Source organism: Papio anubis, chromosome 20, assembly GCF_008728515.1.
Source record: "Papio anubis isolate 15944 chromosome 20, Panubis1.0, whole genome shotgun sequence".
NCBI lineage: Eukaryota > Metazoa > Chordata > Mammalia > Primates > Cercopithecidae > Papio > Papio anubis.
This window is the reverse complement of record NC_044995.1, coordinates 19,170,686-19,194,621: the sequence shown is the minus strand read 5'-3', so window position 1 is coordinate 19,194,621 and position 23,936 is coordinate 19,170,686. Positions and strand designations below refer to the sequence as shown.

At 42.9% G+C, this 23,936-nt stretch overlaps 1 long non-coding RNA gene across 1 annotated transcript; it reads right to left on the bottom strand.

Annotated features, from left to right (window-relative positions):
- Nucleotides 1-167: 167 nt before the first annotated feature.
- On the bottom strand, nt 168-16,743 carry LOC116271654. Its single transcript, XR_004180294.1, has 2 exons — nt 16,703-16,743; nt 168-289 (listed from the first exon to the last, which is right to left on the bottom strand). It is a non-coding gene; the product is annotated as an uncharacterized LOC116271654 (long non-coding RNA).
- Between the last annotated feature and the right edge of the window lie 7,193 nt (nt 16,744-23,936).

The following is a 23,936-nucleotide window of genomic DNA, read 5'->3' as shown; positions in this document are numbered from 1 at the left end:
TAAGAAGTTTATGGATAACTTCTTTGCAGCTAGAGATATCAGACAAAGATATGGCTGGCAGAAAGAATGCGTCATTTTTAACAAATGGTAAAACTAAAGCAGTTAATGCCTAAAATTTTTAGAGACTAAATCATTTCCATTATTGGGAGTAATGAGGAGGATGAAAGTGTGGGGCAATACATTTCTTTTTTATCTGAATGGATGTAGGGAAATAAACTGGTGCTTTGGCAGCTGGGTCATCTTGAACAGTCAGAACCAGTAAGAATACTGGGCATTGCCTGAAGAGCATCTATAAAAACAGAACAAATGAAAGAGGAAAGAATGAAGGATTTATATGTGAAACAGTGAAACAGTGACTACTACTCTCATAATTTGTTTAATATTCAGTTTATACTTATATCTAATACAATCTGAAAATTATTTTTCAGAAATATTCAAATTCCCTTTAACAGATTAAAATACAGATTTCGTGACTCAGTACTTCAAACCTTGAACAGAAACAAATATGATTATAAAATATTTCCAAACTTATGTTACATCTAATCTGAAAAATATTAATAGGCTTAATTCATGTCATCATTTCTTTATTTTTTAAAACTATTTCCTGGAGATATAGGGATATTTATTTTTATAATTTCCAAGCACTGAGTAATAATTTATTTCAGAAAGTTTCACAAGGTTACAGTAAACTTACCAAGCTTGAAGAATGACTCAGACCAGTAAGAAGAGTCTGAGTTACTCACTAATTGATTTTTTTTTTTTTTTTTTAAGACAGGTTCTCACTCTGTTACCCAGGCTGGAATGCGGTGACAAATCATGGCTCACTGCAGCCTCAACTTCCTGGGTTCAAGCGACCCTCCCACCTCAGCCTCCTGAGTAGCTGGGACTACAGGTGTGCTCTACCACACCTGGCTAAGTTTTGCATTTTTTTGTAGAGATGGGGTTTCACCAGTTGCCCAGGCTGGTCTCGAACTCCTGGCCCGAAGTGATTTGCCCATCTCAGCCTCCCAAAGTGCTGAGAATATAGGGATGAGCCACTGTGCACAGCTACTAATTGATATTTGATCTAAGTTTGGCACCTGATTTCATCCTCCAGAGTGATGTAAACCTAAGCCACTGGTTCATTCTCTGTTTATACAGTTAAACTTCACTTGTAATGTTGATAAAATCTTTTATACCCATATCTTTAGCATAAGTGTTTGTATTTTACAATCTGATGTTTCTCCTCACAATGAGGTACTAAATTTTGTTTCTCTTCAACTGTACAACCCATTGTCTTGTGATATATTGACCTGATCTCTTAGGATTAGTGAAAATTTATGCTTTATTAATATTTGATTATTATTGGGATCATCTAGAGGTTTCTGTTTATGTGTGTGTATGTGCATCTGAAGATGTGTATTTTATTTAAATTTTTTGTATTAAGTGCCTACTGTGTGCCAGGCTTTGTTCTGATCTAAGCAACGGAGATACAGCAGTGAACCAAACAGACAAAAATTCCTGCCTTCAGAGAGCTAATTTCTAATGAGGAAGACAAAGAAAAAGATATGTAAGTAAAATATATAATAGGTAAGAAAGTAAATTCCAAGGCGAAAAAGGTGAAGGAAGGGATGGGGAGCCAGGGAAGGCCTCTTCTGAAGTTAACTTTTGAGTGAAGAGAGAGAGAGATCTATCTATCTATGTATCTATGTATCCATGTATCTATGTATCTATCTATCTACCTACCTACCTACCTACTCATCCATCCATCTATCCAAACTACATATATATGCCCACCTATAGACACATTTATATGCCTTTATAACTAATGAGAAGGAAATCTTTAGTGGTATATATACATTTACACTTTATACTTACTAATTTATTCTCATTTTATCATGTCTACATATTTATGTGTTACATTTTAACACTTGACTCAGATGAATTTATGGCCTTTTAAGATCTAAACAAATTTCACTTAATTATAGTGTATTTAATGTTGATGCTTAATTGTCAGAATTTAGCCACTGGGGATTACTTTAAGAAAACCCCTTGCTCCCTCCAGTACTTGAATTTTGGACAAAATTGCTGCCATTATGATTGAGCCCCTTTTAGAGATCGCTGGGGGAAAAAAATGTTTCCTTTTTAGAACATGGTTTCATGCTAATTTCTAGTTCTGTCTCAATATATTTTGTTATACACTACTAAGATTTTCAACTTTATTCACAAAACTCGAGACAGGGAGGTAATAGATTGGCTGGTGGAGAAAAGTAGATTGCTGGAAGCCATGAGGTGGCGATACTTCACTAACAGAGGAATAAGTCACGTTCCTGGACAGCTTTCTTAGGCATTTACACAGTAATTCCTCACATATTCTTCGAGAAAGAGTAGTGAAAGGATCAGCTCTTTGGATATTGGGACAAGTAGGGACTTTGGAGTTAGACCTACATATGGATGTCAACTCTTTGTCAGGAGATCTCGAATAAGTGATTCAGGCTCAGTTAAGTCATCTGTAACACTGGAATAATAATTCTAGCCTTTTGATTTTTTGTGAGGATTAATTAAAAGAATGTAATTTGTAAACAGTTAACAATGGGATTATTATTAATGATAAAATCAATCACAAGGAGTTGGACTGTGTCCCTGAAAGCCAGCTACTCATGGGGGACGGAATTGTGAATTCAGCCCACGTCCTGCCTCTACATACATGGGTTGAGTCCCAAACAGCAGTGGCCCCAGCCCATCTTTCTGATCCTGGAGTGGTAGCTGCAGCTCTAGAGTCTCTTAAGAGCTCCCTCTGGATATATATGTTTGGTTTTTTTTTTCAAGATGGAGTTTTGCTCTTGTTGCCCAGGCTGGAGTGCAATGGCACAATCTCGGCTCACTGTAACCTCTGCCTCCTGGGTTCAAGTGATTTTCCTGCCTCAGCCTCCCGAGTAGCTGGGATTACAGGCACCTGCTACCACACCCGGCTAATTTTTTGTCTGTGTGTTTTTAGTAGAGACAAGTTTTCACCATGTTGGCCAGGCTGGTCTTGAACTCCTGACCTCAGGTGATCCGCCAGCCTCGGCCTCCCAAAGTGCTGGGATTATAGATGTGAGCCACCATGCCCGGCCTTGATATTTGAGACTGTTAGGACTCTGACTTTTTTTTTTTTTTTTTTGAGTCAGAGTCTCGCTCTGTCTCCCAGGCTGGAGTGCAGTGGTGCGATCTCGGCTCACTGCAACCTCCACCTCCTGGGTTCAAGCGATTCTCCTGCCTCAGCCTCCTGAATAGCTGGGATTACAATCACTGCCACCATGCCCGGCTAATTTTTATATTTTTAGCAGAGACCAGGTTTCACTATGTTGTCCAGGTTGGTCTCAAACTCCTGACCTCGGTTGATCCACCTGCCTCAGCCTCCCAAAGGGCTGGGATTACAGGCACCCAGCCAGGATGCTGACTTTTATTAACAGAGACCAGGAAAAGAAAAAGATAGGCAGAGGTCTTGGTTTTGTTTGTTTGTTTGTTTTTTTCATTTTGCATTGATTTTTTTTTTTAAGACTTCAATTCATAGTACATTATCAAAGTAATTTACTGTCACACCAATTTCTTCGTTCCTCCCTCCATCATTCCCAGTTCCTGTTCTTCATAGGCAAACACACAGGTATGTTTGATATGCATTCTTAAATGAATGTGTATTCCCATAGTACGAATGGTACTATGCTACAAATTCATTTTTTCCTAGTGAGAACTGATTTTTAGATTTTTCGTGTTTCTCTGTGCACAGTGCTCTACTACTGTTCATCCCTTCTAACATTTGTGTAGTAATTCACTGTCTATATTTACTACATTTTACTTATCTATTCCTGTAGTGATGGATATAACTCCTGGCCACCACAGAGAATATTCTTGCAGACTGGAACTAGATTAGACTATTTGCCTGGCAATTGGCTAGTGGGATAAAGAGCTTTTTTGTACACTCAATGTTACCAGGAACAACTAGATTGCTTCCTAGAATGGCTGCAACTGTTTACATTCTCACCAGCAGCACCTCTTTCTACATCCTTGCAAACACTCGTTCTTGAATGTGTTAGTTTGCATTATTATGGACTACTGGTGAATTAGAGCACATCTCTGTATACTTGTCACTCATTTGGACACTTTCTATGAAGTGTTTATTCTTACCCTGTTTATCCCTTATCAAATAATTTATCAACTCCATTCATAAAAGTTAAGATTTAGATATAAATCCATCTGGCCTTGAGACTTTTTTTTTTTCCCCGGAAGGAATGTCTCTATATATGACTTCAGTTTATTAGGTTTATTCAAATATATTCATTTTGTTAGGTTATCAACTTTTCTTACAAATAGTCCTTTATAATATTTTTATTATTTTAACTTCATGTTTCTTATTTGTATCTTTTTCATTTTCTTATTTGAATCTTTGCTCATTTTTTGAATATCAGCCTTAACAGAGGTTTATGTAACTTATTGATCATCGATCTTTTCAAAACCCTGTATCAGTTTTGTTATCCTTTTCTCTTATTTTTTTCTAATTCTCTATTTTATTGATTTCTTTATCTTTATAATTTCTTTTTTGTTTCTTTTAGCGTGCTCTATTCCTCCTATTCCATACTTGTAAACTGAGAATTTGATTTTTATTTTTCTTGATAAATGTATTTAAAGCTGTAATTTTCCTCTAAGTACTACATAAGCTATGTCCCACAATTTTGGCATTTAATGTTTTCATTGTTATTCATTTTCATGTTTTGTAATTTATGTATTTTTTTTAATTTAAAAGGCTTGGCTATCTTTTTCTAATGCTATTGCTGGATAGTCTGATGTTTACATTTATTCTTTGGAACTGAATGAGGCTTTGTTTACTGCCTCATATGTGATCAATTTTCATAACTGTCATGTTTATTTTTAAAGCATATGGAGGCCAGGCCGGGCTTGGTGGCTCATGCCTATAATCCCAGCACTTTGGGAGGCCGAGATGGGTGGATCATGACATCAGGAGATCAAGACCATCCTGGCTAACACAGTGAAACCCCATGTCTACTAAAATACAAAAAATTAGCCTGGCATAGTGGCGGGCCCCTGTAGTCCCAGCTACTTGGGAGGCTGAGGCAGGAGAATGGCGTGAACCTGAGAGGTGGAGATTGCAGTGAACCAAGATTGCGCCACTGCACTCCAGCCTGGGTGACAGAGCGAGACTCCGTCTCAAAAAAAAAAAAAAAAAAAAAGTATATGGAGGCCAGGTGTGGTGGCTCACACCTGTAATCTCAGCACTTTGGGAGACCGAGGCTGGCGGATCACGAGGTTAAGAGATCGAGACCATCCTGGCCAACATAGTGAAACCCTGTCTCTACCAAGAGTACAAAAATTAGCTGGGTATGGTGGCGTGCACCTGTAGTCCAAGCTACTTGGGAGGCTGAGGCAGGAGAATCGCTTGAACCTGGGAGGTGGAAATTGCAGTGAGCCAAGATCACACCACTGCACTCCAGCCTGGGCAACAGAGCGAGACTCTGTCTTGAAAGAAAAAAAGAAAAAAATAAAAAGAAAAGGTATTCTGAGCTTTTGGGGTGTAAATTCCTTGTCTGTTAGCTCAAGCCAACCAACTATTGGATTTTTATCAATTTGATAGGTAGAACACAATTTCCCAATGTAGTTTTAATTTGGGGCTTTTTTCTTATTCTGAATGAGTTTGCACTTCTTTTCTGTGAACTCTCATGATATTTTTGCCCAATTTTCAACTGGACTCTAGGGTTTCTCTCATATAGCAGGGAAATAAGCACTTTGTGTGACTTGCAACTATTTTCTCCCAGTTTGCTGTTTGTCTTTTGAATTTGTTTATGGTCCTTTTGCCATGAAAAATTGACTTTTATATTATCTAATTTGCCAATTTGTTCCTTTAAGGCTTTAGTTTGATCAAAGAGACGCTGCCAAAGTCACCCAGTCTGGAGTGCAGTGGAGCGATCTCGGCCACCAGCAAGCTCCGCCTCCCAGGTTCACCATTCTCCTGCCTCAGCCTGAGTAGCTGGGACTACAGGCCGGCCACCACGCCTCGGGTTTTTGTATTTTAGGTAGAGAGGTTTCACCATGTGCTAGCCAGGATGGTCTCATCTCTCGATCTGGATCCACCCGCCGCCTCCCCAAAGCAAGATTTGCTTGAGTCACGCCTCGGGCCTGACCTCCACGCTTAAAAGGCCCTCTGCATCTTTGGTGTGTGTTAGTTCATGCAGGCTGCTATAACAGAATACCTGAGATGAGTAATTTAAAAGGAATATAAATTTATTTTCTCATAATTCTGAAGTCTGGGACGTCCAAGATCAGGATGCCGGCATCTGATGAGGGCCTTGTTGCATCCTCACATGGTAGAAGGCAGAAGGGGCAAGAAAGCAAGAGAGAAGCCGGGCGCGGTGGCTCAAGCCTGTAATCCCAGCACTCCCAGGAGGCCGAGGCGGGTGGATCACGAGGTCAGGAGATCAGACCATCCTGGCTAACATGCAGAAACCCCTGGCTCTACTAAAAAATACAAAAAAAACTAGCTGGCGAGGTGGCGGGCGCCAGGCTCCAGCTACTCGAGGCTGGGAGGCAGGAGAATGGCGAACCCGAGGCGGAGCTTGCAGTGAGCCGAGATCGCCACTGCACTCCAGCCTGGGTGACACAGCCGGTGACCCGGCCTCAAAAAAAAAAAAAGAAAGCAAGAGAGAGCTCCCTTTCAACCTCAGTCCCTCCATGAGGCTCCCATCCCATCCATGAGATCCCTATTCTCATGACTTAATTACCTCTTAAAGTCCCCACCTCTTAATACTATAGCATTGGAGATAAGATTTTAACCTATGAATTTTGGAGGGGACATACACATTCAAACCATAGCATTCTACCTGTAGCACCCCCTCCCCCAGAAATTTTGTTTTTCTCACATGAAAAATATATTAATTCTCTCTTAATAGCCCCTAAATCTCATTCCAGCATCATCTCAAAAGTCTAAAGTCCAGAGTCTCATCCAGATCAGATCTAGGTGAGACTCAAGGCACAATTCATTCTGAGGCAAATCTACCTCCAGCTGTAAGCCTATGAAATCAAACAAGTTTTGTGCTTTCAAAATACAATGGCATAGAGCAGACATTTTGATTCCAAAGGAGAAATAGGAAAGAAGAAAGATGTAACAGGTCTCAACGAAGTCCAAAACACAAAAGGGCAAACAGTATTAAATTTTTAGTCTTGAGAATAATCTTTGACTTCATACTTTCTACACATGTCCTACTTTCTACACACTAGGGAAGCAGTTGGGCCCCCAAATCCCTGAGCAGCCCCACCCCCACAGCTTTGCTGGGTGCAGCCCATTCTTCAGCTGTCACATGTTGAAGTTGCATGCTTGCAACTTTCCCAGGCTGGAAATCTAAGTGGAGGAAGCCACGCCTCCACAGCTCTTGCACTGCACACCTGCAGAATTAGCACCATGTGGCCATTACCAAAGCTCACCACTTGTGCCCTCTGGAGCAGCAACCTGAATGACATCCTGGGCCAGCTTGAGCCACAGCAGAGGCAGCGGAGTGCTGTGCTGGAATGCAGGGAGCAGAGACCTGAGGCAGCCCTGGGCAGTGAGCCTCAGGGTACCATGGGCACCCTGGCCTTTTTCTCAAAACCTTTCTGCCCTCAAAGCCCTGCTACTCTGGGCCTTTGGTGGGCATGGCAACCTCAGAGATCTCTAAAATGTCTTTGGGGTCATCCTCCCACTATTTTGATGAACAGAACCTGGCTTCCTTCTAGCCATACTAATCTTACTGAATAGCCAATTGGCCACACCCTTGGTTTTCATCTAAATATCCTTTTTTATTCTTTACATGACCAAGCTGAACATTTTTCACATCTTTATATTCTGCTTCACTTTTAATTATAAATTATGTCTTCGATTTTTTTCTCTTTTCTCACATTTTACTAAGAGCAATTAAGAGAAGCCATGCAGCTCCTTCAATATTTTTTTTTTCTGCCAAATATCCTACCTAGTTCATTGCTATTAACTTCTTCCTTGATAGAGCCCTCAGGGATGGACAGAATTCAGCCAAGTCTTTTGCCATTTTATAACAACGATGGCCTTTCCTCCAATTTCTGATAAGATATTCCTCATTTCCATCTGATACCTCATCAGAATAGCCTTTATGGTCCATATTTCTACCGACATTCTGTTCATGACCACTTAAATAATCTCTAAGATGTAGGCTCTCTCTATAGCTCTTGTCTTCTGAGCCCTCACCAGTATCACTCTTAATGCTTCATTTATGGCAATATAGGCTTTTCCTAGCCTGCTCCTCCAGATTCTTCCAGCGTTTGCCCATTACTCAATTCCAACGCCCCTTCCACATTTTTAGGGATTTTTAATAGCACACTCCGCTTCTTTATTTTAGTCTTTTTTGCCTCTTTAACAGAATACCACAGACTAGGTAAATAATAAAGAACAGAAATTTATTTCTTATAGTTCTGGAGTCTGGGAAATTCAAGATCAAGGTGCTGGCATCTAGTGAGAGCCTTCTTGCTCCATCCTCACATGGCAGAAGGCAAAAGGGGTAAGAAAGCAAGAGAGAGCTTCCTTTAACCTCAAGTCTTTTTTTTTTTTTTTTTTTTTTTGAGATGGAGTCTTGCTCTTGGCATCCAGGTTGGAGTGCAATGGCACGATCTTGGCTCACTGCAACTTCTGCTTCGTGGGTTCCAGCAATTCTCCTGCCTCAGCCTCCTGAATAGCTGGGATTACAGGCGCCCATCACCACGCCCGGCTAATTTTTGTATTTTCAGTAGAGACGGGGTTTCGCCATGTTGGCCAGGCTGGTCTCGAACTCCTGACCTCGTGATCCACCTGCCTCGGCCTCTCAAAGTGCTGGGATTACAGGCGTGAGCCACCGTGCCTGGCCAACCTCAAGTCCTTTTATAAGGGCCCTAATCCCATACATGGCCTCACCTCTTAATATTGTCACATTAGGGATTAGGTTTTAACCTAGAAATTTTGGAGGGAACACAGACATTCAGACCATATCCCTGAGATAATTTTTAAATTTTCCCATGATTTCCTCCTGTTATGTTTTTGCTTTCATTTTTTTCTTTAATTTTTTTTGTGTGTGCAAATCCAACTTTACCCCTATACAGTTACCTAGTTTTCAATGATCATTTACAAATAATTCAACATTTGCCACATATTTGAAATGTCACCTTTAACATATACCTAATCACTAGATATATTTGGGTACATTCATGTATTTCCTATTCTGTTGCAATAATTTGTTCAAGTCTACTGTTTGCTTGTTTCTTGAGAGAATAGTTTTGAAATCTCTGCTATAATTGTGAATTTGTCCATTCCTGTTTTTTGTTCCATCAGTTTTTGCTTCATGTGTTTTGGAGTTTTTTTTACTAAACGCATAAACGTTTGGGATTGTTCTGTACTGTTAACTGATGCCTTTATTACAAAATGACGTTCTTTGTCCGTTAATATTCTTAGTTCTCAAATCTACTTTGGTAGTAGTATGTCTACTCCAGCTTAGTAATTTTATTTTTTTCAGACAAGGTCTCGCTCTGTCACCCAGGCTGGAGTGCAGTGGCATGATCACAGCTCACTGCAGCCTTGACCCCTGGGCTTGAGTGATCCTCTCACCTCACCTTTTTGAGTAGCTGGAACCACAGGCACATGCTACCATGCCTGGCTCATTTTTTGTTTTTTTATAAAGACGAGGTCTGCCTGTGTTGCCCAGGCTGGTCTTAAACTGGGCTCAAGGGATCTTCCTGCCTCGGCCTCCCAAAGCGTTAGATTTACAGGCATAAGCCACAGCACCTGGTCTACTTCATCTTTTTAAAATTAGCATTAGCATTGTTATATCTTTTTCTATTTTTTTTTTACTTTTAACGTATTTATATTTTTAATATAATTATAACCTTATTTATTATAATTTAAATATGACCTTTGTAATTTAAATATGACCTTTGTATTTAAAATGGGCTTCTCATAGGCATCATATAGTTGGGTGTTTTTTTTTAATTCAGCCTGAAAATCTCTGCTTCATTGGGATGTTTAGACTATTTACATTTTTAAATAATTTATTGAGTAAAAATCACATAATATGAAAGTAATCAATTTAAAGTGAACAGTTCAGTGGCATTTAGTACATTCACAGTGTTGCACAACAGCCACTTCTAATTCCAAAACATTTCCATCATTCCAAAGGAAAACCTCTTACCAATTAAGCACTTTCTCCCCCATTCTCCCCTTCCTCTATTCCCCTAGTGACCACTAATCTGTGTTCTATCTCTATGGACTTACTTATTTTAGGTATTTCATATAAATTGAATCATGCAATACGTAACCTTTTGTATCTACCTTCTTTATTTTGCAGCTTCATCCATGTTGTGGTGTTATGCACACTCCATTCTTTTTTTATGGCTGAATAATATTCCATTGATGTCGGGCGCTGCGGCTCGCCTGTAATCCCAGCAGAGGCCGCAGACGCATGGATCACGAGGTCAGGAGATCGGAGACCATCCTGGCTAACACAGTGGCAAAACCCGCCTCTACTAAAAATACAAAAAATTAGCCGCATGAGTGGCTGCCTTGCAGTCCCAGCCATCGAGGCTGACAGCAGTGAGAACATAACCGAGGGCGAGTTGTGAGCCGAGATCGCCACTGCACTCCAGCCTGGGGATCTTACAGAGCTGCAGACCGGCCTCAAAAAAAAAAATTCCATTGCATGAATTACCACAACTGGTAATTTTGTCTATTTGGGAACTTTCATCTGTTTGGTAATCTGGTAACTTTATTCATCTCTTGATGGACATCTGGCCATTTCACCTTTTGCTATTGTAATATGCTAAGTATGAACATGTGTATTGTTCTTTATTCAGTTCTTTTGCATATACTAGGTAGGAATCATTGTCATATAAGCGACTAACTAACTTTCTGAGGAACTGCCAAATCGTTTTCTACAGTGGCTAAACTATTTTACATTCCCACCAGCAATGTATCAGTTTTCCAATATCTTCACATCCTCACCAACACTCAGTTTCCTTTTTTTGATTATTGCCATTCTAGTAGATGTGAAGTGGTACGTTATTGTGGTTTTCATTTACATTTCACTAATGACTAATGAGGTCAAACATCTTTTCATATGCTTATTGATCATTTGTATATCTTCTTTGGCTAGATGTCTACTCATGTCTTTTACCCAAAGTCTAATTTTGTTGTCTTTTGTTGTTGAGTCATAAAAAGATCTTACTATGTATTAGATAATAGACCTTTATCCTATACCTGATTTGCAAATATTTTCCTTCATTCTTTAGGCTATCTTTTTACTGTCTTCATAATGTCCTGTGATGCACAACAGTTTCTAATTTTTATGAAGTGCAGTTTAACAAATGAGATGTGAGCAAAAGGGATGAGTGTAATTTCTTTTTTTTTTTTTGAGACGGAGTCTCGCTCTGTCGCCCAGGCTAGAGTGCAGTGGCCGGATCTCGGCTCACTGCAAGCTCCGCCTCCCGGGTTTACGCCATTCTCCGGCCTCAGCCTCCCGAGTAGCTGGGACTACAGGCGCCTGCCACCTCGCCCGGCTAGTTTTTTTTTTTTGTATTTTTTAGTAGACACGGGGTTTCACCGGGTTAGCCAGGATGGTCTCGATCTCCTGACCTCGTCATCCACCCGTCTCGGCCTCCCAAAGTGCTGGGATTACAGGCTTGAGCCACCGCGCCCGGCCGGATGAGTGTAATTTCTGATCTGCAACCCTAGAAAGCACTGTGCCTGCTTCCTCTGCCTACTGGCTGGAGATGCTGAGAGTTTTAACATCCCCCTTTGTCCCAAAGATGGATACTACTCACTCTGGAAGGCAGAGCTATCCTACCAGCCCTGGACTGCTCAGCCCTAGATTTTTACACGAGGTATAAATAAATATATGATATTCAGGTCACTGAATATGTATTTTGGGGTCAGCTTAACCTATACTCTAATTTTACAGCTCCAGTGTGCCATACAAATACTACCATTTTCTGGTTGTGCCATGATGAAGGCTGGGAAGCACTATGACCTGGACCGTTTGTTCTTGGTCCCTTTTGCTGACCCTTCCTTCTCACTGCCATCAAGAGGGCAATCTTTTCCTCCACACCATCCAGGTAGTTAGCTTATTCTGGTCCCAAAGATAAAGGTTGAATACCCCAACTCTTGCAGAAAATTTGAGCATATGTTGGCCACAGGAAGCCATTGCCTTGCCTTGGGTAGCACCTGGGATAAAGGTTGGTGAGCCCTGGTGCTCGAAATCCCCAAATATGGCCCCTCCCAGGGGCCCAACACCCATGAAAGACTGTACTTGCATCATGGGTTGTCCTAACACAGAATTCCCTCTCCCATCCTAGCTGGGAGTCAGGAGTTCCACCTCCTCCAAAGAGACATTTCACTGTTGTTCCCTCAAGTCCTCATGGTCTCTTTCTGCTGCTCTGGCTGGCTTGGGACAAACTGAACCTCCCACTTTATCTTCCAGCCTCTGAGCACCGTTATGATGCAGTGAGCTGCTCAAATTAAGGTGCACTGCAGATCTGACTTCTTGGCTTGTCCGTCCCCTTGGACATGCATCCTCAGGGCGCTCCTCTCCCAGGAGGAGCCTCCCACCCCTGGGGCTTCCTCACAGTAACACTTTCGAGCTGAGGTGGTGAGCAGGAGCTCCTTGAACCCTCCCTTCCTCCATCCGAAGAGCTTGTTCCTTTCCACCTCTGCCTTCCGTGCCCTCCGGTTCCTCCTCTCCCCGCATCGCCCCTTCCCTGTGCAGGGGCAGCGGTTGGGGTCTCAGCCTTAGTTCTTCCAGCTGGACCCTGGGATAGTGCGAGGCTGTGGCTCTGGGAAGTATCTGGGCCTGCACGCGATTTGCATCACTGCACAGGCCTCGCCCTCCGAACTACGAGCCCCAGAGCTCTTCGCGCCAGGCGTTTCCCGCCTTTCCCCTGTATCGGGTCATTACCCAGAGGCCACTGCGGGCCGGTCCTGCCTGGCCATGGAGCTGCGACCCCAGTGTTCTCAGGGTGAAGGAGGACGTGCGAGGCGGTGCTGCTTGTATGCGGGAGAACCAGGTAGGGGGCTGCATGCTTCATAGAGGCCAGCCTGTGCCAACCGGGAGCTGTAGGACGGTCTGTGTCTGGGGCTGTCTATGGGTGTGTTCGCGTGCGTCTGCCGGTGTGCCTTCCGAGCCTGCTCAGGAGAGCGTGTGTCTTCTGTCTTGTGTTGCTATGAGGTTTGCATCTGTGTGGCTGGAATAGCTTGTTTGTGGGGGCCCGCGCGTGACCAGTGTGTGCATTACCGTGTGTGCCTCAGGCAGGATTGTGACGGGCCGTGTGACTGTGACGCCATCATCAGGTTGGTGAGATGGCGTGACCGCGTGCTGCGTATCCGTCTCCTGTGTGTTCCTCCACCATCTTGGTAATGGTGGTAATAGCTAACACCGCAGGGGCCAAGGATGAGATCTTGGCATTCAGCCTGTGATAGTCTTTGGTCAGCTTCCGTGCCTGGGAGGCCCTTTGGCCAGCCACGCCCGGCTGTTAAATTGTGACAAAGTGGTATAAAGCACTGCTTGCACAGGGTCATGGATTAAAAGGGTAACGTCTGGGCCCGGCGTGGTGGCTCACGCCTGTAATCTCAGCACTTTAGGAGGCCGAGGTGGGCGGATCACGAGGTCAAGAGTTTGAGAGCAGCCTGGCCAACATGGTGAAACCCCGTCTCTACTAAGAATACAAAAATTAGACTGGCTTGGTGGCGCGTGCCTGTAACAATCCCAGCTACTCGGGAGGCTGAGGCAGGAGAATAGCTTGAACCCAGGAGGTGGAGATTGCAGTGAGCCGAGATCGCGCCACTGCACTCCAGCCTGGGCGACAGAGCAACACTCTGTCTCGGAAAAAAAGAAGAAAAAAAAAAAAAGGTAACGTCTTCCAACAAGGGATGTGGTATTACTTTTGCTGGATCACATGTCTTAGCTACCTTTTTGGAGATAATTTGTATATAAGTAACACATAAGTATTATTTCTTTTTATAATAGGCCACCTTGTATTATTATTATTATTATTATTATTTTTTTTTTTTTTTTGAGACGGAGTCTTGCTCTGTCACCCAGGCTGGAGTGCAGTGGCCGGATCTCAGCTCACTGCAAGCTCCGCCTCCCGGGTTCACGCCATTCTCCTGCCTCAGCCTCCCGAGTAGCTGGGACTACAGGCGCCCGCCGCCTCGCCCGGCTATTTTTTTTGTATTTTTTTAGTAGAGACGGGGTTTCACCGTGTTAGCCAGGATGGTCTCGATCTCCTGACCTCGTGATCCGCCCGTCTCGGCCTCCCAAAGTGCTGGGATTACAGGCTTGAGCCACCGCGCCCGGCCACCTTGTATTATTTTTAACCTCACCCTCATATCATTGCTCCCTCTGTTCCTCTCTTCCTGCAGACGTAACCACTATAATGGATTAGAAAAGTATCATTCCCATATATTTCCTTAGAATTTTAGTGCATATATCCCTAAACAGTATTTTCTGGATTTCATTAATGCTAAAGTGTACATTTTAACATTCTGACATCAGAATACATCTTATGGTTGATAATGTGTCATATTTTAATGATGTATTTTGTACTTGCAAATGAAATAAGTTTGTCAATAATTGACTGTTTTGCCTGATTTTGAAATGTATTTAAGTATTATATACTATATATTATTCTACAGCTTGCTTTTTACCTTCAACATATTTATGCAATTTATTTGTGCTTGATATTTGTAGCTTTGTTTATAAAACAATTACTATAAACAATCTATTTTCATTCTCCTGTTGGTAGATGCTACAGTGTTGCTGTAACAGTGCTGTTAATGTGTGAAAGAGGTTTTATTGGTTCATACCTAGAAGTGAATTTTTTGGGACTTGGTGGTATAGCCTCACCTATACTGTTAGTTAACATTCCCACTATTAATGTATGAGTTCCTTTTTCCATTTGATTCTTTCTCTCACCAATCCCTATTGTCAGGTGTTTTTCCAAAGACTTTCTTTTTAGGGCGGTTTTAGGTTCACAACAAAATTAGGCAGAAAGTACAGAGATTTTCCATATGCCTTCCTCCAAAACCTGGATGGCCTCCCCCATTCTCAACACCTCCCATCAGTGTGGTATTTTTTGTTATAACCGACGAACCTACATTGATACATGGTTATCACTTAAAGTCCATAGGGTTCACTGTTGGTGTTGTACAGTCCATAGATTTTGACAAATATATCATGACATGTATTCACCATTATGGTATCATACAAAGTCTGTCTCCTATAATAATTTCATACCACCTACTGTTGGTACTGTGGTAAGCTTAAGTGTTGCAAGCAGCCACCTCAAAGCCATGTGATGTGAATCATCTCCATGTGGGCAGTTAGTCTCCAGTAAATTGCATATTGCAGTAAAAAGTGATCTCTTGTGGTTCTCAAGTATTTTTCATCATGTTTGGTGTGATACCATACATTTTGAATAACACCATAGAACCCATATGAAGTGCCACTAGTAATGCTGTAAGTGCTTCCAAGAAACAGAGAAGAGTCATGATATTACAAGAAAAAGATAATTGCTTGATATGTGCCATATGTTGAGGTCAGCTGTGGCTGCCTGCTATTTGAAGATAAATGAATCCAGTGTAAGGATCATTGTAAAAAAAAAAAAAAAAAAAAAAGGAGGTGGGGTGGGCGTGGTGGCTCATGCCTGTAATCTAACACTTTGGGAGGCGTCTGGTGGATCATGAGGTCGAAATCGGGAACTATCACAAGCTAACACAGTGAAACCCCATCTCTACTAAAAAATACAAAAATTAGCCAGGTGTGCTGGCAGCACCTGTAGTCCAAGCTACTCAGAAGGCTGAGGCAGGAGAATGGCGTGAACCTGGGAGGCAGAGCTCTCAGTGAGCCAAGATTGCACCACTGCACTCCAGCCTGGGCGACAGAGCAAGACTTCGTCTCAGGAAAAAAAAAAAAAAAAGGAAATTCATGAAGCCATTGCTGCAGCTACACTAGCAGGTGTGAAAATATTGCACTTCTTGTGAAATACTATTTTATCTCATATTGAAAATGTAGTTTTAGGCCGGGCGCGGTGGCTCAAGCCTGTAATCCCAGCACTTTGGGAGGCCGAGGCGGGTGGATCACGAGGTCAGGAGATCGAGACTATCCTGGCTAACATGGTGAAACCCCGTCTCTACTAAAAATACAAAAAACTAGCCGGGCGTGGTGGCGGGCGCCTGTAGTCTCAGCTACTTGGGAGGCTGAGGCGGGAGAATGGCATGAACCCGGGAGGCGGAGCTTGCAGTGAGCCGAGATCACGCCACTGCACTCCAGCCCGGGCGACAGAGCGAGACTCCGTCTCAAAAAAAAAAAAGAAAGAAAAAAAAAAGAAAATGTAGTTTTTAGGTGGGTGCAGGATTGCTATAAGAAGACTGTCATGATTCAAGGAAAAACTAAGTCATTATATGACAAAACTGAAAGATCTAAAGTTGAAGAATTTAATGCCAAAAAAGGATGTTTGATAATTTTAGAAAGAGGTTAACTTTAAAAATGTCAAGACAGGCTGGGTGCGGTGGCTCACGACTGTAATCCCAGCACTTTGGGAGGCTGAGGCAGGCGGATCACCTGAGGTCGGGAGTTCGACACCAGCCTGACCGACATGGAGAAACCCCATCTCTACTAAAAATACAAAATTGGCCGAGCATGGTGGTGCATACCTGTAATCCTAGCTACTTGGGAGGCTGAGGCAGGAGAATCACTTGAAGTTGGGAGGTGGAGGTTGTGGTGAGCCAAGATCATGCCTTTGTACTCCAGCCTCAGCAACAAGAGTGAAACTCCATCTAAAAAAAAAAAAAAAAAAAAGTCAAGATAAAAGGAGAAGGAGCTTCTGCCAATCAAGAGTTAGCAGATGAGTTCCATGACACCATTAAGAAAATCATTGAGGAGAAAGGATATCTGCCTGAATGCGCTCTTTTTTTTTTTTTTTTTTGGAAGACAGGGTCTCATTCTGTCACCCAGGTTGGAGTGCAGTGGTGTGATATCAGCTCATTGCAGCCTCCACCTCCCAGGCTCAAGAGATCCTCCCACCTCAGTCTCCCAAGAAGCTGGGACCACAGGCACATTGCCACCACACCCAGCTATTTTTTTGTATTTTTGCTAGAGTTGGGGTTTCACCATGTTGCTCAGGCTGGTCTCGAACTCCTGAGCTCAGATGATCTACCCACCTTGGCCTCTGAAAGTGCTGGGATTACAGGCGTGAGTCATCGTGCCTGACCCTCTGAATAGGCTTTTAATGCAGACAAAAGTGCCCTATTCTGGGGCAAAAAAAAGCCACAAAGGACCTTCATTAGTAAGGAAGAGAAGTGAGCAGCAGGATTTAAGGCAGGAATAGATAGGATAACTACTGTTTTGTGCAAAAGCAGGTTTAGTGATCAGGACTGACCTTATCTATAAAGCTGCTAACCCCTGAGCCTTGAAGGGAAAAGATAACACCAGCTCTCAGTCTTTTGTCTGTACAACAGGAAGGTCTGACAACTGGAACCCTTTTCCTGGATTGGTTCCATTGATGCCTTGTCCCTGAGGTCAGGAAGTATCTTGCCAGTAAGACACTATCCTTTAAAATTCTTTTGATATTGGACAATGCTTCTGGCCACACAGAACCGCATGAGTTTAACACTGAAGATGTCAAAATGGCTTACTTGCCTCCCAACACAACCTCTCTAATTCAGCCTCTCGATTGGGGGTCATAAGGGCCTTCAAGGCTCATTACACATGGTACTCTATAGAAAGGATTGTCAACATTATAGAAGAGAACCCTGATAGAACATTATGGAAGTCTTATGGAAGGATGACACCACTGAAGATGCCATCATTGCTACAGAAAAAGCTGTGAAAGCCATCAAGCCAAAACAATAAATTCCTGCTGGAGAAACTGTCTGGATGTTGTGCATGACTTCACAGGATTTACGACAGAGCCAGTCAAGGACATCATGAAAGAGAAAGAAACTGTGAATGGGAAAATGAGATGAGGGGTGAGGGAAAAAATTAAGGAGCTAGCAGATGCCACACCAGAGGAATTAACAGCAGATGACTTGCTGGAGATGAACGCTTCTGAACCAGTGCCGGACAATGAGACAAAGACAAGCAGAAGCAGTGCCCGAAAACAAATTGACATTAGACAAACTGGTAGAAGGGTTCCAATTCTTCAAAACTGCTTTTGACTTCCTTTTAACACGGACCCTTATGGTACAGGCACTGTGAAACTAAAGCAAATGGTAGAAGTTTGATGCCATATAGAAACATTCTTAGAGAAATAAAAAAGCAGAAAAGTCAGACAACTTAGGATACATTTCCATAAAGTTACACCACAGGTGACTGCCTCTCCATCCTCCACTTCCACCTCCTCCACCTCTTCCATTTCTGCCTCCTCTGAGCAAGACCAACCCCTCCTTTTCCTCCTTCCCCTCAGCCTGCTCGATGTGAAGATGATGAGGATGAAAACCTGTATGATAATCCACTTCCATTTAATGAATAGTGTCTTCCCTCCCTTATGATTTTCTTTTTCTTTTTTTTTTTTTTAGACAGAGTCTCACTCTGTCGCCCAGGCTGGAGTGCAGTGGCACGATCTCGGCTCACTGCAAGCTCTGCCTCCCGGGTTCCCGCCATTCTCCTGCCTCAGCCTCCGCGAGTAGCTGGGACTACAGGCGCCCGCCACCACAACTGGCTTATTTTTTGTATTTTTAGTAGAGATGGGGTTTCACTGTGTTAGCCAGGATGGTCTCGATCTCCTGACCTCGTGATCCGCCCATCTCGGCCTCCCAAAGTGCTGGGATTACAGGTGTGAGCCACCGCGCCCGGCCGATTTTCTTAACATTTTCTTTTCTCTAGCTTATTTTATTGTGAAAATACAATATATAATACATATATAAAATGTGTTAATTGACTTGTTTATATTTTCAGCCAGGTTTCCAGTCAACAGTAGGCTATCAGTAGTTAAGTTTTGGGGAAATCAAAAGTTATATAGAGATTTCATTGTGTGGTGGCAGTGTCCCCAACCCCCACATTGTTCAAGGATCAACTGTAAATAAGTAAATAAAACACATATACATGCACACATGTATCTGTATATATTCTGTTGGTTCTGTTTCTGTGGAGAACTCTCACTGATACAAACACTTACACATCACATGTCACACATACATACAAATATGCATAAAGTGTATAGCACAGGAACACATTCTTGTGCTGATTCTTCCACAACCCAGTATTTATAAGTTATCACTTTGTACAATGCATCTCCCAAATTCATAAGGTGAGTAATATAATTCTGATTCATAAAGTAATATAATTAATGTGAAAATTGGGGTTCAGAGAGGTTTGCTATATTGTCAAAGTTGCCTAATGACATGTATCATGAACCAAAAATTGAGAATACATGCATGTAGACTGTAGTGCAGAAGATTTTGGATTATACTGCCTACCTGTGATTGCACATAAGTTTGATAGGTGCTGTAATAGTGTATGAAGACAATGCTGTGAATTCAGAGAGGGGTAGAATATTCTGTCTAGGGTGGTGGGGCCAGAGAGCATTAACCACAAACTCATTTTGGTTAAATTATAAAGATAGACTTCTTGAAAAAAATTTCCAAAAAATCTTATACTTCAAACACCCTTACAAATACTACTAAATGACCTTGAAATTAAATCCTCAATTTAGGCCTTATTCTAAGCCCTAGCAAATGTTAGACATAATCAGCTCCATTCTTTGAACTCAGGACGTGGAGGGTGATAGTGTAAATAATAAAACTCAAATTATCTGATGGATTTCTTTTTTTCTCTAGCACGTTGGTATCCAGTACATTTGGAACAGGGTGGAACATATGTTAGGGCATTCAAAGACAGAGTCTATACCTCTTGGGGGGAAAGGCTTATAGGGTGCCTGTATAAACTGGCCATAACAAGATGGGACAGGAAGTTGTGGAAAGCCACAAGAGGCCTCTGAGGAGGAAAGCCTTCTTATCGCCATTATGTTCCCATGCTCTGAGCGAGACCTGCTCTCTTATCCATAAACACTGTGCTCAAGGAGAAAGACACTCCTTTGAAGCATTGGAATGTGGCCAGACGTGCAGCTTCCTAGTTCAGCCCACTCCCACTAGCTACTCTCTGATAAGTTAAATTTGTGCTGTTTGAGGATAAAGGAGATTCATTTAAACCACCACTGCTATAGTATGACACACTGCCTCCCTTCCACCGTTCGCCCTGAACATCTGCTTCTTAGATCTAAGTGACTGTGCTCAGTAAATAGTGTGGAGACCAGAGCTCGGCACCTTTGCAGCCTCCATTTTGCAACTGGCCCCCTGGCCCCCACTCTTTATGCCTTCTTAACCTGTCTCTTCTCATTCCTTCGTCGCCACCGGACTTTGGGTACCTTACGGGTAGTGTTGAGGCTGGTCCCCACCATATACCTAGAGACACAAAGAGTGATAGGGTTTTAAGGAAACATACTTTTTTTTTTGAGACAGAGTTTTGCTCTTCTTGCCCAGGCTGGAGTACAATGGTGTGGTCTTGGCTCACTGCAACCTTCGGCTACCAGGTTCAAGTGATTCTCCTGTCTCAGCCTCCCCAGTAGCTGGGATTACAGGCATGCACCGCCACGCCTGGCTAATTTTTGTATTTTAGTAGAGACGGGGTTTCAGCATGTTGGCCAGGCTGGTCTCAAACTCCTGACCTCAGGTGATCTACCCGACTCGGCCTCCCAAAGTGCTGGGATTACAGGTGTGAGCCACTGTGCCTGGCTGGAAACATACTTTTTTAAAAAGCAAGATGACATTCATGGAAGACAAAACCGCAGGATCTGTATTATATGTTTTTGAGACAAGATTAGAGAAGAGGGAGAGGGTGCCAGGGAGGTAAGGTTAGGTTTAGATATCCAGAAAATTGAGGAGACACTTGTTCCCTATGTCTATCCATCTTTTTCCTGGTAATTACTCCTGAGATCTTGCAGAAAACAGTCCATCTTACAATTATTTGTGGCTTTTATAAATTGATTAATATTATAAATATTATTAGCAAGAATAATATTTAATACTCTTAACTTGTCATTCATTATCCATCTTCCTCTAAAAGTGTGGAAATTGGAGAAGGGTTGTACAAATCTCCCAAATTAACATTGGTTCTATTTACCTATCTGACTTATGAACTGGAGACTGTCTGGATACAAAGTCATTTATCTTTCTCCACTTTCCTGTTGAAGAGTAGCAGAGGAGAGGCCCATTCCAATTCATTTACAAAGCCACAAGTATGAACCACACATATCTGTAACCGCACAGATACTCAAAAAGTTGAGCCAGTACTTCCCGGTGGGAGTAACCCAGCCATTACAAAATATCCTATCAAAGGGCAGGAAACAAGTGTGTTGCTTACACAAGGGTCATGTGCATAAATACATGTAGGTCTGTGTGTCTCTGAGTGTATGCATTCATAGATGCTAATCCTTTACATGTTTAAGTATTTTTAGGTCCTAATCTTTGAATACCAAATCATGTTTTCACCATAAGACCAGTTCTCTTAGTTCTGACATAATGAGCAGTTTTGTTTTGTTTTGTTTTGTTTTTGAGATGGAGTCTTGCTCTGTCGCCCAGGCTGGAGTGCAGTGGCACGATCTTGGCTCACTGCAACCTCTGCCTCCTGGGTTCAAGTGATTCTCCTGCCTCAGCCTCCTGAGCAGCTAGGACTACAAGCATGTGCCACCATGCCTGGCTAATTTTTTGTATTTTGTAATACAATTTTTTTTTGTATTTTTAGTAGAGACGGAGTTTCACTCTGTTAGCCAGGATGGTCTTAATCTCCTGACCTTGTGATCCGCTTGCCTCGGCCTCCCAGAGCATGGGGATTACACGCGTGAGTCACCGCCCTTGTCCAGACTTTTTTTTTTTTTTGAGACAGAGTCTCACACCGTTGTCTGGACTGGAGTTCAATGGCACGATGTTGGCCCACTGCAACCTGTATCTCCTGGGTTCAAGCTATTCTCCTGCCTCAGCCTCCCAAGTAGCTGGGATTACAGGCGCCCACCATCATGCCCAGCTAATTTTTTGTAGTTTTAGTAGAGATGGGGTTTCACTATGTTGGCCAGGCTGGTCAGGAACTCCTGACCTCATGATCCGTCCGACTTGGCCTCCCAAAGTGCCAGGATTACAGGTGTGAGCCACTGCACCCCGCTGAGGTTTTTTATTAAAAAGGAGATGGTGGTGCTGGTAAAGGCTCAGTGGCTTTTGCCTTTCATGGCTGGGATTATACTAAGGAGAGACAGTTTCATCCCATGATGAATTTGGAATAAATATAAATAGGGCACAAATCTGTGAAGCCATGTCATATATTCTAGTCTGATGTGGGTTCCTGTTGGCCACTATGTGGATCCTACAACACAGTCCAATTTATTCCAGGTAAATTGGTTCTGGGCTGTGGAGGATTCTAGAAGTAAGGCAGAGGAAAACATCTGTTGCTCCAAAAATATAGCCCTAATCCAAACTTGTTGCCCGGGGAGACCCCTCTTATGTTTTACTTTCAAAATGAGTGTCTCTGGATGAGCCTCTGCAGTTTATAACTGTAGGCAGGGATGTGTTACCGGGTTGTGCATGGGGTATCTTATAGCACAGGCAAAGGTACTGTATATTTATGGATCTCCTCTCCCTGTGGAGATGTCTCTCTTTTTTTTTTTTTTTTGAGAAGGAGTTTCACTCTTCTTGCCCAGGCTGGAGTGCGATGGTGCGATCTAGGCTGACTGCAACCTTGGCCTCCCAGGTAAAAGTGATTCTCCTGTCTCACCCTCCCAAGTAGCTGGGATTACAGGCATGTGCCACCAGGCCTGGCTAATTTTTTTGTATTTAGTAGAGACAGGGTTTCACCATGTTAGTAAGGCTGGCTGCGAACTCCTGACCTCAGGTGATCCACCCTCCTTGGCCTCTCAAAGTGCTGGGATTACAGACGTGTGCCACTGCACCCGGCCCCCTCCCTGTGGAGATGTCATTACCGTGTCACCTGTAAGAAGAACAATGACATTGTCTACAAGAAGAGACTGGGACATTTCCACAGAAGAGTGCCACTTTTGTTCCAGATGCAAATTATAATCATTAATTGTTGGCGTCAATGAGATGGGCTTAATGAGCATAAACCCATAGCATAGAAGTTTTGACATGCTCCCTGGGGTGAACCACAAGGGTGGAGTGGGTGAGGGAAGAAAAACTGAACCTGTCATAATCGTTGTCACTCAGTGTTTTTAAGATAATCCTGGCTGGGCGCGGTGGCTCAAGCCTGTAATCCCAGCACTTTGGGAGGCCGAGACGGGCGGATCACGAGGTCAGGAGATCGAGACCATCCTGGCTAACGCAGTGAAACCCCGTCTCTACTAAAAAAATACAAAAAACTAGCTGGGCGGGGTGGCGGGCGCCTGTAGTCCCAGCTACTCTGGAGGCTGAGGCAGGAGAATGGCGTGAACCTGGGAGGCGGAGCTTGCAGTGAGCTGAGATCCGGCCACTGCACTCCAGCCTGGGGCCCCCCCCCAAAAAAAAAAAAAAAAAAGAAAAAAAAGATAATCCTTTCCCCAAATTGTACTTTCACCTACACAAAATTATGCAGGGTGAATTCATGATGAGATTCACTACTTGCTCTACAGTATGATTTCCAATCTTTTAGTCAAAGGAGACACAGGTCTCTGAGTCTGTTGAAGAGATTCAAACCCTAAACACAAGTCAGCCTGGTTGTGGCTCTCGTCATTTAATTTAATTTTTATATTCTCTCTGTTAGAGACAGGGTCTCTCCCTCTCTTTTAAATAGAAGCAGGGTCTCACTCTCTTGTCCAGGCTGGAGTGCAGTGGCATGACCATAGCTCACTGCAGCCTCGAACTCACCAAACTCCCAGCCTCTACTGATCCTTCCACCTCAGCCTCCCAAGTA